Source organism: Gorilla gorilla, chromosome 22, assembly GCF_029281585.2.
Source record: "Gorilla gorilla gorilla isolate KB3781 chromosome 22, NHGRI_mGorGor1-v2.1_pri, whole genome shotgun sequence".
NCBI lineage: Eukaryota > Metazoa > Chordata > Mammalia > Primates > Hominidae > Gorilla > Gorilla gorilla.
Genome location: NC_073246.2, coordinates 40,555,554 through 40,571,510, shown reverse-complemented (window position 1 = coordinate 40,571,510; position 15,957 = coordinate 40,555,554).

The window sequence follows — 15,957 nt, the reverse complement described above, 5'->3', positions numbered from 1 at the left end:
TGGGGTCTTCCTGTGCCTGATAGAGGGGGCAATGGGCCTCTGAAATGACACCGTGTAGTCCTCAGACAGTTACATCCCCAGAACCAAACCTGCCAGCTCTTACTTCCAGAGAGGGCTCTGTGCTGGGATATGAGGCTGGGAGGACTTGAGCACTCCCGGAGACTTCAAGGGTCAATAAGCTCTGATAATCACTGTGGGTCATAACCTCAATATCACTGCCGCAGACCCACCTCCCCACACCACCAGACCTCCAGCCTGGTAACAAAAACAGTTCCTCACTGGTGACTTAAACACCTGGGACCTAAGTTTGGGACAGAAGCCAGGGTTTTAGTAACTCATGTGTAACTCCCAGATATCAAAATCTTCTGTAAACCTGACCCGTCTATTGCAAGGTCTTCCTGCAAACGTCTTTCTTGTCAACGATTTCAAACTTTCTTTGTAGGTCAATAGTGTCCACAAATTTTTAGAGAGGTGTAAGAAAATTGGAGAGAATTCAGAAAAGAGCAAAAGTAATGATTATGAGGATGGAAAACAGGGCTCTGGAAAGGGTAATTAAAGTAATTATTTGTTTCCTGGAGGGAAACTGGTGTGGTCACTAGAATCTTCCCCGGATTCCTACCACAGACAAGCTATTCCTTATCTCCGTGGAGCAACTGGAAGCATTTTGGTCAGATATGGATCCTTGCACTTTTTTTTGTTTTGTTTTGTTTTGCTTTTTTGTTTGTTTTTGAGACAGAGTCTCCCTCTGTCGCCCATGTTGGAGTGCAGTGGCGCGATCTCGGCTCACTGCAAGCTCTGCCTCCCAGGTTCAAGCAATTCTTCTGCCTCAGCCTCCCGAGTAGCTGGGATACAGGCGCCTGCCACCAGGCCTGGCTAATTTTTTGTGTTTTTTTTTAATAGAGATGGGTTTCACCGTGTTAGCCAGAATGATCTCGATCTCCTGACCTCGTGATCTGCCCGCCTTGGCCTCCCAAAGTGCTGGGATTACAGGCGTGAGCCACCGCGCCAGGCCGATCCTTGCACTTTTCAGAGCGCTTTGGTGCCTGCCTCTCCTTGGTTCTTAGAGTTGCCCTGTGAGGGAAGGAGGCTGCAGATAACCTCAAGCTCCCACTGATGAGACATTTCGGCCAAAGCTTGCGAACTTTCTGTGACTCCATTTCTTCCCCAGCGAAATGGAGATAATAATAGTATCTATCTGATAGCATTGCTGGAACTGTTAACTGAATTAATGTATGCAAAATGCTTAGAAGAATTCTGGTCACATTGGCAACATGAGGAAAATATTAGCTATTGCTATTGTGGTTTCAATCAGAAGTACAGCCCCAGGGACATTCAGAGGCACGTAAAAGGCTTATCCTAGCCTTACGTTGGTTAAATAATTAATTTACTATTTATTATTAAAGCATGTTCTGTATAGAATAAAGTGGCCAGAGATTAAGTGTATGCACAATTTGAGGTATTTTGACTGAAGTGTACACCTGCTGCAGTTACCACCCCAAGATATCATTTTTAGTGGCTGCTTAGTGGTCTTTGGTGTGGTTCTTTGGTGGTCTTTGGTGGGATTGCCCCGCTGCGCTTAATAGTCCTCACTGAAGGGCACATAGATGTTTCATGTTAGAAGGAGGCCCTTGTCTTTGATGTTTGCTGTACCTACTGCAATTCCCCCTGGGCCCCTGGCAGGATGATAGATTCAGCCTTCAATCAGCCTTTGGGAAGTATTTCTAGATTCTTCCTCTTTCTGGTCCAAACCATCACCATCTATTGCTAGCAGAACAACAGTCTCTCCCTAAGTCTCCCCTTAGAGCCCCCACAGTCTCTGCTCTCCTGGCCAGGGAGCCTCTCCCAAGTTGAGCCAGGCCATGTCACCCACTCTGCCCACAGCTCCTGGCTCCTTCCTAGTGTTTACCCAGAGCTCATAGGAGCTGGTCCCATTGACTTCACCACTCATGGCATCCAGCCTTCCTGGTATCCTGGTGTTCCCAAACCTTCCATAGATGACCCCTTTTCAGGGCCCCAAATAGCTCCCTGGCCTCCTCTTTTCCTTGCTTTGAGCTTCTGTTGGACAGTTTCTCTATCCCAGGCTTTCCCTGACCTCTACCTACCTCTCCAAGTCTGTCTGTCAGTCTCTCTGTCACCCACACAGCTAGCTGTGCTCTCTAACATTCATTAAGGTTGGGTTCTAAATTTCTCTCCTACCATTTCTTCTTCAGGAGAATCTCTCCAGCATCAAAGCCTGCACACACACCTCCTCTGCAGTCAGCTGGCTACGGCCTCGTCCCTCCTTAGATTCCAGGAATGTTATGTGACTGAATGCTAATATCTGTGAAAAATGCTTTGAACTCCTGGAAAAAGACACTATATTAAAGGATTCTTAAAAAATCATTATCCTGCATAAAATGTAGACCTATGCTTGGCACGAAGTCTGTGATTGCATGAGCAGGCCACGCTAATGATTTAGAAGTTATCCTTGTAACTGCAAATCATTTCAAGCCATCGATGAGATCCTAAAATACGTTCGAGGACTTCATAGTCTTGTTCTTACTCTTAGGCAAACTCTTTACCATAGAAATGTGTCTAACTTGATCTCATACAGAACCTACTTTAATAATTAAATATTCTTCACAGACTGTGACCATTTGCCAAATTGAGAATACATTTAAAACATCTTGGGGGGAGGATGAAAGGAATACCTATGTACCTGAAAAAGGAAATCACATTGCAAAATGCGTGTAGTAAGAGATCCCGCATCCAGAATATACAACTGGTTCGGTTGCCACCATCCAAAAGCGCCATCCTAGCATCTATTTTTCCAAGCAGTTGAGAGACGCGGTGTGTACATTTTTCATGTGTAATTAGGCAGCGTAAGGCGATCCCTGCTGCCGACGGGCTGCTGCTGCCCTTGCCGGGGTGAATGGCTTCCAGATTTCACCCCCATCTCTTCTGTCTAGACTCTACGTTGCTATTTTTTTCCTCCTTGCTTAAAACAGACTCCAACATAAAATGCCAAAAACAGAAGTTTTGTCCCTCTTTCTCATAAAGATGTGGGACAGAGCTCGCTCTGCCAGACGAGCAGGGCCCCAGACTTTCATAAGACACGTGTCGTCTGAAGCTGACATTAAAGATTGTCCAGGCGTTTCAGCGGGTCATGCAAACCTTTTTTTTTTTTCTTTAAATATGGTTTTCATTAAGAAAGCGAGTATTTCTAGAGAGGTGTGGTTCAGTTCAGAGGAGGGGGAGGGCTGGGTAGGAAAGAAGGCAGAGAAAGAGTAAAGCTGCCTCGTGAGTTTTCAAACAAGGCTGTTATTTACGCTGATGTTGAAATGTGCATTGTCTTATAAAATGGCTTTCGAGGAGTGAAAATAAATGTCACTCTACTACCAGGGGCATATCTTATTGACCTGTTAAAATATTCAGGTTAAAGAAGTCACCTTTACAAAAGAAAATGGAGAATTCTTACAGCACAAATGGCCTTTATTAATTTTAAGAATTACATATATTATCCCATTATTAGGGGGTAAAGTCTCCATTGCTTCTCTCATTTAGATTTTTAAAAAACATCATTTACAACTGAATTTATTTAACTTTCATCATAAGATGAGACTCTAGAAAGACGAGACAGCTGAAGGCCCACGTGATTTGACCAACAAGGGCTGGGGTGGATTCATGTTTTGGTCTTTTGAAGCTGTCTTGTTTAATCTTCTCCAAAACGTCTGCAGTTTCTACAGAGCTGATGCTTGTTTTCTTCTGTTTAAAAGCAGATTCCATACGTGATTAACAAATACAAATTGTAATATAGGAAAGTAATTTTTAAAGAAAGGGATGAATAAGAAAGCTCTGTTTATCGAATATAAAAAACAGTACTTTGTCAGAGAAGATGGGTTTTAGTTTCCATCAAAGCAAAGCAAACAAAAGTAGTAAACATGAAATACAAAAATAAGTTTTAAATAAGTAAATGATAATAGAATTCAAATAATACTTGTGTACATTCCCCCCCACCCCACTCTATTTTAAAACATGTCCCGCAAAGTAGTACCCATGAGCCTGTTAACCAGAGATTTAAAACCTGAGAACCTAGTTGTCGTTTGCGTTATAAGCTCTTTAGGGGCTATTACATGCTTTCAACTAAAAATATACACAATCATTCTTATATAACTCAGGGACAATTCTCAATTCTTCAGAATCAGTTAATTCACCCACACCTTTTCCTGAGTATCTATTTTGTACACTGGTACTATATAAACTGCAGAAAAATTGATGGTGTCTTAATTGTTTCAAAGGTGGCTTAGCAACAATAGAGCTGAAACAACTGATTCAACAGCCATTTTTAAATTCCTATATTTAATAGAGTTCCAGAGAATTTGAGGAACGAAAAGAGAAGAGGGAGAACTGACTCATGATTTTGAAAAGTCTTCAGTCTAAGCAAAACCAAGGCCGGGCATGGTAGCTCACGCTTGTAATCCCAGCACTTTGGGAGGCCAAGGCAAGAGTATCATGAGGTCAGGAGATCGAGACCATACTGGCTAAAATGGTGAAACCCCATCTCTACTAAAAATACAAAAAATTAGCCAGGCGTGGTGGCATGTGCCTGTAGTCCCAGTTACTCAGGAGGTGAGGCAGGAGAATCACTTGAACCCAGGAGGCAGATGTTGCAGTGAGCCAAGATCGTGCCACTGCACTCCAGCATGGGCTACAGAGTGAGACTCTGTCTCAGGGAAAAAAAAAAAAAAAAAGAAAAAGAAAAAACAACGGCAAGAGATTCTTTACAGGCGAGAAATGATTCATGCAAAGAGAGAATGAAATGTTGGCTTATGGGGCAGGGTAGGTAACATGAGAAGGAGATTTCTGATGCCTTGAAATAATCTCAAGGAAATAAGAGACCTCTATGGGCTAAGATGGTCTGGGAGGGACCCACACACAATTTCTTTCGAATTTATACCCAATTTTCTTAATAGTCTTAGTCAACCCCTAGCACTTTATTCCTAAAAACATTATGAACTCTTTGGGAGGTATTGCTGGCCTTTTACTAAAGATACGTGAAGTCAGTTTTACATTTTAAAACTTGGGTTGAATTCTTAGTTCTTGAATTGATATACACAACAACAAAAATCCAAATCTGTGCTAAATAAAGTGAGTCAAATACATTTTATTCTTTTGTTCCAACTTAAATTTGTATGTCTTGATTTTGTCTGATAAGAATCATAGTATTTCTAGGTGGTAGGTTTCAACTGTAATCTGGGAGATTCAATCCTGCAAATTCACACAGAGACCTTGTTTATAATGTTTGCATCCATGGAAGTCATGTGCTTCATTCAATTTTTGCTTGGACAGATAAATACTGCCTCGCTTACTAGAAAGATACAGTTTGAGTCTACTTAAAATTCAGTGGCTCTGCAGAAAGTCCTAAATCTTACCTCCATCTGTATTGCATCCAGGTATGAAGGAGTGAGTCTTGTGAATGGACAGTTTCTCTCTCTCATTGCACTTCTGACAGTGCTCTTAAAGGATACGTTTGCATACTCGTCTCCCCCAGCAGATCATGAGTTTCTGGAGGACAGAAGTCCTCATCATCTTCTCTTCCTCAGTTCCTGGCATGATGCATACACTAGGTGCACCATACGTGTGTGCTGAATGCATAAATGAATGTGTGCTTCTGTCGGTGGTGCCTGATCCACTTATAGTAGAATGATGAGAACACAATGACAATAAATCCAAGTTTGAACCACTTACAAGAAGGTCACCTCGGTGCCCAACATCAGAAAAAAATTGTACTTGCAGCTAAACTTGTTAATAGTAATTCGCCCTATTTCTGTACCTACTTTCCCTTAGCTTACAAAATCTTTTTGTAGCTTCTTGTGTAGGTGCTCGTAAGAGTAGAAGAAGAATAGAAGCTCCTGGAAATCACAGTTTATCCCAGGCACAGCGCATCATACGTCATGGGTGCTTAGTAAAGGTCCCTGGACTCCCTCCTTTCTGTCTGTCTGAGGTGTCCCAAATGGACGGGAAAGCAGTTTGTCTATTTATGTGATTCTCTATGCAGTGCTATTGGTCATGGCCCCAGAAGAAAGGAGATGTCTCTGCAGTGGCTTGATTAAGTTTTATTTTTCTTTAGGAACTATCTAAATGCTTTACTCTTTCTTTTCATTTCAAACAACATTCACGGATTCTTCTGAAAGTGAGGGAACATTTTGGTCAAACAGAGGAGGTTGGCTGCTTGCTAGCCTAAGCTCCTTGCTCTGTCTCTGATGTATCTGTTTAAAATGAAGAGAAATAAAATCCCAGGAAATTATGATGATAGATTCAACTATAAAGTAACTTACAGATCAATCCACAAGCAAAACTCAGCATCCCATAGGAACGTGTTGGCCAAAACAGTAACAGCAGTCTATGGTGCAAAACATGCCATCTGCATAGGCTCAAATTCTGCACATTGGTGCATAATTTTTTTTTTCCTGTTCACATCAGAGGACACAGGGTTGGGGTTGTTTTCAAAAGACTTAGTAGCTCTCATTTAAATTATTCAAAAGTTGTATTTGGCTGACTGTTGAGAGTTTCGTTCTTTTTTAAGCTGGGATCATTTCCAAGGATTGTTAAAAAAAAAAAGGCCCAGTAACTTTGGTAGTGAAAGAATGTAACTTACTTTGGTGATAGACTCACATAGAAACAGACAGCTAGCTCAACAGACGTGGTCTGGTCTGGGACGATGTGGCCTGTGGTGGGATTTCGGGGTTGATGGGGACCTGCTGGAACTCATGAAAAGGGGCTCAGTCCCAGGAATAGCCACAGAGCGGGTGACAAATGAAGGGGATATTTCAGGGGGAAAGGTGTGGCTGCCATGGCTTATTCTGGGGGCTGGGGAGGATATCATAAAAAGTATGTAACTTTAATCTTAATTGCCAAGGGTAAATGGACAACACGGTCTACCTATTCATTAGCAATTTGGCACTCAATTGTGGGCCCAGAAGTAACACACAGGGGAAACCACTCCTTACAATTTAACACTTTGGAGAAAAAGTTCACATTTTCTTTTCTTTGGAACTGGACTGCAAGGCCCTGAGTTCTGGGGTTGTCTTTCTATGATGATGATTTAGAATCCTTTATTGAATATAGTTATAAATGAACAGAACACTGGACCTGACTGATTAATGGAATGAACACACATTGGTTTGCCTCAACTCAGACCAATTCAGAAGAAAGTGTGTGTGTACATATAAATTTATATTTATATTTCTTACAACTAAATATAAATATATATACATACAGAGAGAGAGAGACAGAACAACTCATACAAATTGCACTATGCTTTGTTTTTATCTCCAGTGTATTTTCATCTGAGCCAAAGTAGACCCAATTTAATTTATTGCAACCTAATTTGAAAAACATTTATTCAATGTCTCCCATGTGCCAGGCTCTGAGAGTACTAAGATAAATAAGACAAACCTGCCTTCAAGAAACACACGGGCTGGCAGAAGACAGAGACCAACATCATCAAGATTGTGTGCTGAGTTCCATAATGGAAGAGCGTGTGAAATAGCGCAGGAACAGAGCGCACCCGGCTTGTGCGAGAGGCTGCATGAGAAATACTGAACACTCCCATTTGCAATGCTTTCTTTCCCTTTCTCTCCGACCTTCGCAGACAGACGGATGTGCACCTACAGGCTCAGTACTCAGTGGGGCCGTGTGCCTTGGGAGTTGTGCTCAGTCCTGGGCGGGGACTCGCTTTCCCCAACACCCTCAGTCTTCTGGCAGTTATAGTCACCAATGGGTGAGGCAGAGTTACATCATCTGTATTGTATCCTGACTTTTCTGTATTTCTTTGTACCATCTTTTCCTCTGCCTCCTTGGTTAAAGTGATTACTAAGGAGCTACAAAGGAGTGAAAAAAATCAGGTGGTGTGTAAGGGGTTAGGGCTGTCTCTTGTTTGTGCTGGTAGTGACAGCTGGAAAGATGAGGGCCTCTTGGATCACAGGGAGCTTTGGGTATTTTTAGGCAAAAGTGACAGAGTTGCCATCTTCTTTGACACTAGCTACTTCATCAGTCAGGTTTTAAGAGGATGAGGCCTCTGAATCACTCAAGGCTCAATTCTCCACAGAGATGTGCTTCTAGCTCTTCTTGGCCGTATCACCTGGCTCTTGGTCTCCTCCTGGATCAGGTCCACGGGCGCCTTCCACCTGGAAGCCAGTTTGGTTCTGCACCAATGCTGGAAGAATAAGAGTCTGGGCAAACATAGATAACAAAAAGCCCATTGGGATGGTGCCTTTTTTTGGTTTCCATTTAAAGAAGACTTGAGACAAGACCCTGGGTTCAGGTAGTTCACCTAGAAAGTGATCCCAGGAAGCAAAAGTGAGGGAGTGGAGAACAGGAACAAGGGAGGCTGGCCAATTAAGAGAACGTCCGGAAGCTCATTACTGCTTCAGTGGACAGTCGAGGCCTGATTGCATGGGAAGCCTCCGAGGAATCCTGCGGAATGAACTTCAGAGTTGTGCCTCTGGGGAGTGAGGAGCTGGGGCATTGATTCACCAACTGCTCTCCCTTATGGGTCGAGAGTTGGGTAGCCCATCCTCAGCCCTTCTGGGATGCTTTGCACAAAGGCTGAACACGCTTCAGTGGCCCCAGCGAAAGCCTGTTTCAGAGAAGCCAGAGATGCTCATGCCAAGAACCTGTCAGTATGTGAGCGAATGGTCCACTGCAACTGTGGGTGAACTCAGAGAGGTGGACCAGTGGGATCTAGGGTGAGAGTCAATTATGTTGGTCATAGGTAGGTACTAGGAGGTGAGTTGGGTCACAAACACTGTTGCCTGAGGCTCAGAATGTGATACCAAAGGCCAAGAAATCAATAGAGGTTTGTTAAGGTGGAGTATCTTTCTGATGCTGTGCCAGATGGGGCAAACATAAGAATGGTAGGTTGTGCATGGTCAGAAAGGATTCGGGAGAGAATTCTGGGCCGATGGAGATTCATGTAAGAAAGTGATGGGCGTTTAATTAGAAAGAAAACCTGGACCCAGATTGTGGCAGACCCAGATACCCACATATAGGAGTTACAAATCTTAATTCACACCACAACTTGTGTGTGCAGAGAAAGGGTCATTGTTTCAGTCAATCTGAGCTTCCTCCTGTGCCCCACCTGCTGGTTAGCAGGAAAAATGTTAGCTTTATTACCAGACCTGGTCAGCGCTTTAAGTCTGATCCAGTAAACAGTCTCTAGGCAGGGCCAGGTCTCCCTTGGATAAAATGATCTGTAACTCTTTGCTTGAGTCTCTTTCTAAGATGGTGCTGGGGCCTGTGGGCTTGCTGTGGTTTACCGCAGCGCTTCTCAAACGTTCCACGATAAAAAACCAATTTGTTTGTTTGTTGGTTTTAAAATGTTCGGTATGGTGCTAATGGATATTTTGTAAAGTATGAGAAAAATAAGTTACTAGAAAAAACAAAATAAAAAAGACACACAGAATCCAAGCTCAAGTTTTATTAGGTTGAACAGACATGAAACTACTCGGTCAGATAGCTATAGACGTTTCTACATGCTTACCCTCAGTTTCTGGACTTATCTTGTTGAGACCGGTAACAAATTTCACAGACCGTTCCTGATCCACACTTGGAGTAGCACGGGTCTTCTGGAAGAACGGAGGTACTCAGACACAATGTCTTTGGGTTTCTGGGGAAAGTCCCTTATCCTCTGGGTTCCTCTTGCTGGGCTGGCCTACATGGCTGAAGCCCGTGGCTGGGGGAACTCATTGTCCAGGGCCTTCCTTGGCATCTTTTGGCCACTTGGCCTTCCCTCAGGGCCTGCCAGCTGTTTAACACCAGGCTCAGCCACACCCTTTACCCAGCCCACAAGACCAAAGGTTGATTTCCAAGGTTCACTGTGACCTTACCTCACTGCAGCAGATGCCTCAAATCTCCACTCAGAATCTACACCGCAGAGGAAGACCCAGGACCCCTCCGCCACCATAGGTTCTAGAGTGCAAGAGCTTCCACGGTCCTCATTAGGGACTGGGTGCAAAAACTCCCTCTGCCCTGAGCTTTGGCCTGACCTGGTCCCCAGCTCTGGGCAGAAGCCAGAGAAGGCAGTAGGGACCTAGACATTTTTATAACTCCTTCCTTTATCTCTCCCCACAATTCATGGGCTTCAGAAAGAGCAGGCTTCCCCCTATGTCATTCTTTCCCCTTCCTGAGTTCAAACTCTCCAGCTACATCTTAATGGCACACAGGATTCTCTTTTTGTGTACACTGTCAGCACACTCCCTGAGTGGATGCTCCAGGCCAGTGCAGTGCTGAGAGCACAGCCTTAAAGAAATGCAGCTCCTGTTCTGCTCCATAATCCTACTTTGCACCTTGAATTTCTTCTGTAACAAATCCTAATCTCCCCTTCTCTCCCAGGCAGGTAGGCAGACATCAAAGCTTGTCCCTGGTGAAGAGCTTGCCTTCTGCAAGGCAAAAACAAAGAAGTATGCTCTAGTTTTCTAATTCTCATCCTGTGACACCCAGCAAGTACGTCTGCAATCTACTCAGCAGGCAGGAGGCATTCCTGAAGGTTTCTAAGACTGTATGATGGTGTTTGCTGTAGCGCAGGTGCAGGGTGATTGGTGCAGGCAGATACCAGTGACCAGGTGGGCAGTTAGGAGATAGCCTCAGTGGCCAGGTGTGAGGTTATAAAACCTTGAACGAGGCAAACTGGCCCTGGAAATAGACAAAACGGGGTGTTCACGGGAGCTGTGGGGAGTCAACATGGCCTGTGGTAACTATTTAGCAACGGGGCAAGTGAGGGTCAGGGTTCAAAGATCTGATTCTTTTTGAGTCACTGTTGTAAACAAAGTCAAGGGGAACTAAGGTTGCCTCAAGGAGCTGATGTGTAAAAGGGAAGCAAAAGATGCAGACAGTTCCCATTCGTGGATGATGAAGTTAGGAGAAGTAAGTGCTGTCACAGAGGTGGGAAGGGGTGCTGGAGGGCAGGAATTAAATTAGGCACAGGGCTGGCAGGGAGGTACCCAGAAAAAGACCTTGAATAAGGGAGGGTGGTAAGCTGGCCATGCAGGGAAAGCTCCAAGGCCTGGGTTTGAGTCTTGACTCGCTTTCTAGTTGTGCAAACTTGGAGTTTCCACCTTGTCACCGCTGCGCAAGGTGACTGCTGGGCGTTTACAAAGCACTTACATGCATGTTTATCCCCAGGGCAAATACGCATGTAAGTGCTTTTTAAACGGTAGATCCAAATGAATGACATCTGCTACGGTAAGGATGGGAAGGACATTCCAGGACAAGGGGACAAAATGAGGAAGGGATTCCAAGTATCTAGGACCTTGTAACTGCGTGAAGAATGACACTAGCAATGGAAGGAGTAGACTCCAGCTGTTTTGGGAGTAGGAAGTTTTTTTTTTTTTAAAAAACAGACAGGGTCTTGCTCTATTGCCTAGGCTGAGTGTAGTGGCACGATCACAGTTGCTCACTGCATCCTTGAGCTCATGGACTCAAGCTATCCTCCTGCCTCAGCCTTCTGAGTAGCTAGGACCACAGCTGTGCATCACTGTGCCTAATTTTTACCTTTTTTTGTATAGATGGGGTTTTGCCGTGTTTCTCATGTTGCTCTCGAACTCCTTCCACCTTGGCCTCCCAAAGCACTGGGATTACATGTTTGAGCCACTGTGCCTGGCCAGAGGTTCATTTTAAAAATGTGCTTTCCCAGAGATGTCTGATAAGATGAAGATTTCGGAATGCCTTCATCATTCACTTGATAGCTATAATGTCAAGTACTGTGACCCGCTATCCTGGAGGTCCATTTCAACTACCTGGGGAGTTTCAAATATATCTGTCAGTGCCATGGTGGTCTCCCTGTCCCCTGAGATTCTGATTCACTGGGTCTGAGATGGCACCCAGATGATGGCAATAGTTTTGAAGCTCCATCATCAAAGTGTATTTGATGTGGAGGCGGGCCCCAGACTGCTGCTGTGTAGACTATAGTTCTCCACCCATACAACGTGGATATAGGATGCAAAGGTAACAGAACCCATCCCAGAAAGGCACACCTCTTGCTGCATGCTGCTGAAGAGAAGCAAGAAGTGTGTGCATAAGAGTTTATCAAAGAGAAGTAAATTCCCAAGAGGTTTCCCCTTAATCAATCAATTAGTCGCTACCCCAAAGAATAGAGATGAAGATGAACAACCCAAGTTCTTCACTGGAAGATCCTGTGTTTAGTATATTTGAGGTCATCCACCTCAACAGCTTCAGTTATTAAATAAGAAAATTGAAGCCTTAATCAAGTGGTTATGACTTGCCCAAGGTCATGTGGGTGCTAAGTGCTGGATCCCTGGTCACAAGCATTCCTAATAATTGCTGGTGCATTATATCTGCAGTGGAATTTTCACCCGTTTAAATTGCATCAGGTCATCCATAATCCTAACATAATGATTTACTATTTTAGGATACAAAAGAGAACTTAAGATATTGCTTTTATTTGCACTGATGTACTGTTATGCTAGTGTATTAGTCTGTTTTCATGCTGCTGATAAAGACATACCCCAGAATGGGAAGAAAAAGAGGTTGGATTGGACTTACAGTTCCACATGGCTGGAGAGGCCTCAGAATCATGGCAAGAGGCGAAAGGCATTTCTTACACGAAAGCAGCAAGAGAAAAATGAGGAAAAAGCAAAAGCGGAAACCCCTGATAAACCCATCAGATCTTGTGAGACTTATTCACTATCACGAGACTAGCACGGGAAAGACCGGCCCCCATGATTCAATTACCTCCCCTTGGGCCCTTCCCACAACATCTGGGAATTCTGGGAGATTTGGGTGGGGACACAGCCAAACCATATCAGCTAGTGACTTTATCGATACAAAAAAATCTCTGAGAAGAAATTGTCTCAGTTTTCTAAAATTGCAACTAGTTTTACACTCATGAGTAATCATGTTATGATAATGTACACAACAAAATTGTTCGTGATAGATTTAGTGTCGTAGTATACGAAGTTCAAAACTGAACCGTCTAATTGTCAGAAAAGCTGGAGCAAATCTCCTGTTGTAATCTATGTAATTCCACTTTAAAAATACAAATAGAGTCTCTTGACTTATTTTATATAACCTTTGTCACCAAAGCTCATTGACAGATGTACAATGTGTTTCATATCAACTTATTTTGTGTGTTATGCAAGTTGATAGGAATTAAGCATTATGCAATTTTACGGAGCAGTTTGTGGTCACCACGTGTTATTGAGAACTGCTGTGTGTACTAAAGACTTAAACTGCATCTGACGTAGATTAAAAAAGTGCTTCAGAGGGTGAGAGTGTTGCATGAAATTAGTTTGTCTGGAAGGATAAAGAACATCTAAAACTGACTTCTTAACAGCAAGTAATAAAAGATAATAGTGATGCTCGTGTACTAGGTTAAGAGACTCCCCTGAGAGAAGACACACATCTGTCCTCCTGTTCGCTAATAGTCAGTGATGGAAATCAGGGAATGAGTGAGGGTGGTGAGGGAGAGAGGGACCCAGGGATGCTCCACTTGGAACCCCCAACTGTTGTGTTCTGACACATATTCCCATTGCTTCCATGTCTTGGTTGCTTGAGTGAGTGTGTTCTAATCATTTGCCATGAGGGAAAGCAGAACTAGGAATGGGACAGGACGGGGGCCTCCAATGACTCCTAAGCTTCTGAGCTGCCCAACCCATTTGCATGATGAAAAGAAGGTCCCAGGTGATCGGGTGGAGATTGTGGGGGTAGGGCTCAGGTGCCTGGCAGTGGCTGAAGCCTGAGAGCTATCTGCTTTCTCAAACCATGGCCATCCTCAGAATGGCTTCAAGCCAGATTTCAGCTCACCAAAGATGTGAATGGGTCAGTGTGAGGAACCTCACTCCAGCACCCCGTTTAAAACAGAATCTGAGACTTCCTCCCTTGTGAGCATTTACTGTAGAGGGATACGCTGCCCTTTCCATATTTAACACACGCACACGCAGAACTGCTAAGCCATAAAGTAAGCTCAAAGACGCTCCGTGCAAGGACAACAAAAACCAGACCTTTCAAAATGATAACCAGGATTTTATAACTCATAACACCATGCATGTTATATTAAAAGTGGAAGACTTTTTGAACTGCAACCTTTACATCCCAATCCAATAGTTCTTTCAGCTTTGAAATATCCACAATCTGAATTTTATAGGGATTATTTTTATTATAGGTAAAGCAATTAAATCTCCATATTGAGGGATGAAAACCTTTTAAAGCCCTTCTCAGAATATCAAAAGAAAAGGAGGCTTATATTTAACAGGTGTGACAACCCAACACAGGACATTTCATTGAAAAGGAGCTTGACATTATCCAGTAACAAATACTTACATTAACCCAAAACATCTTTTGGATAAAAGGGATTTTAAAATGAATTAGGTCGACCACAAAACTTTATATAAAAAGAAGACCATCTCATGTATGAAATACTTTAAAATACGAATTCTTATGGAATGTGTCAAGTGGTGTTTTTATAAAAACTTTCCTTTTAAATGACATTTTAATTAGAATTATGATGTTTGTCCTGCAATACAGAACGTGAAGTTGTCTCTTAGTTTTCTTTTGGCCTCTCAAGTTAACTTCATTGATTTAATTCATTGAAACTGATTTCCTCCTATTTGACCTAAATCATGGGTCAGACTGAAGGGAATGCTGTGGCCATAGGTAGGGATTAGATTAGACAGCAGAAAGAACATCCTAACTATAACTACAAGATGCAATCAGTTGGAGATGATGTCATATGCAAAATTCTAGGATTTGGGATACTGAGATTCTTCAAGGTTAATGACCCACATTTTATGAATGGGATCGGTATGCATCTTTCATGTTTTAAGAAATTATCTTTCTCTCTCTCTCTCTCTCTCTGCTTCTGCAGTGTCTTTTGGGGGAACTGGAGATGGTAGTGAGCGAGAGTCACAAACAACATTGTTTCAAATATTGGGGTTTTTCTGAGCTCATTTGGAAATCATGTTCCTTCTACTATTAAAGTGCAGTTCATTATTCTTAAAACGTTAAATGTTATTTTGTTCATCAGCACGCATATTGTTTTTAGCACTATTCTATATTGTGATAATATTCACAATATAGTGATGATGATTGAGAAACGTTGGCAGCGTATTAAAAAGCTTTTAGAGTATTAAAAAAGAGTCATTGGCCTGTGGGCTACTGATTTTATTGAATAGGTTCAGAACCTGTTTACTTTAAAGCATTCCCCTAAATGTTAAGGGTTCACTATGGTGAGACTTGAAAATTAGTGGCTAATTGGAAGATTTCAAAATCCAGTGAAATATCTTGGATCTGGAATATTTGGAGAATAATTAGAAAGAAAAGGAACCAAAATATGCATTTGGTAGTTAAGGAGAGTCAGATCGAATCTTTTTAAAGGCCATGTGAACTGGAGTATGGGGACTTCTGTGTGATTAGTGAGCACACTCAATACTAAAGGAAATGCAATCGACTTTGCAAATGACGATTCGAGCACAGAGTGTATAAACTGACAAGACCCTATTACTAAATACCCACTTTGAAATATACATTCTGTTCTTTGTACCTCAGGGGACAAAAAGGGTGCATGCTTGTCAGAAATTTAATCTGTTTTCAATATTTATTTTTATTGGTATCTTCTCTTGGCCACCTATGGAGAGGTGGGCTTGTATCCCAACTACCATGGCGTGCCTGATCGTTCAAGAAATTTCCTAGGAATGCATTTGTAGTTTCACGAAGGCTGTCCATCTTAACAGGGGAAAAACTTCCTTGGCTGGAGTCTCACATTTTAATGAGCTCATTTTGGCATCTCTAGGGTTAAAGATCCTCTCAGAACCTATAGGTACTGGAAAAGACGGTTTCTAAACTCAGCTGCTCAGGTCCATTTTATTTTTTTCCCCCAGCAAACAGGAAATGGAGCCCTGAAACTTTTTTTTTTTTCCTAACTGGAAAGTGCGCGGGGAGGGGGCACACTCACCCTGCCCA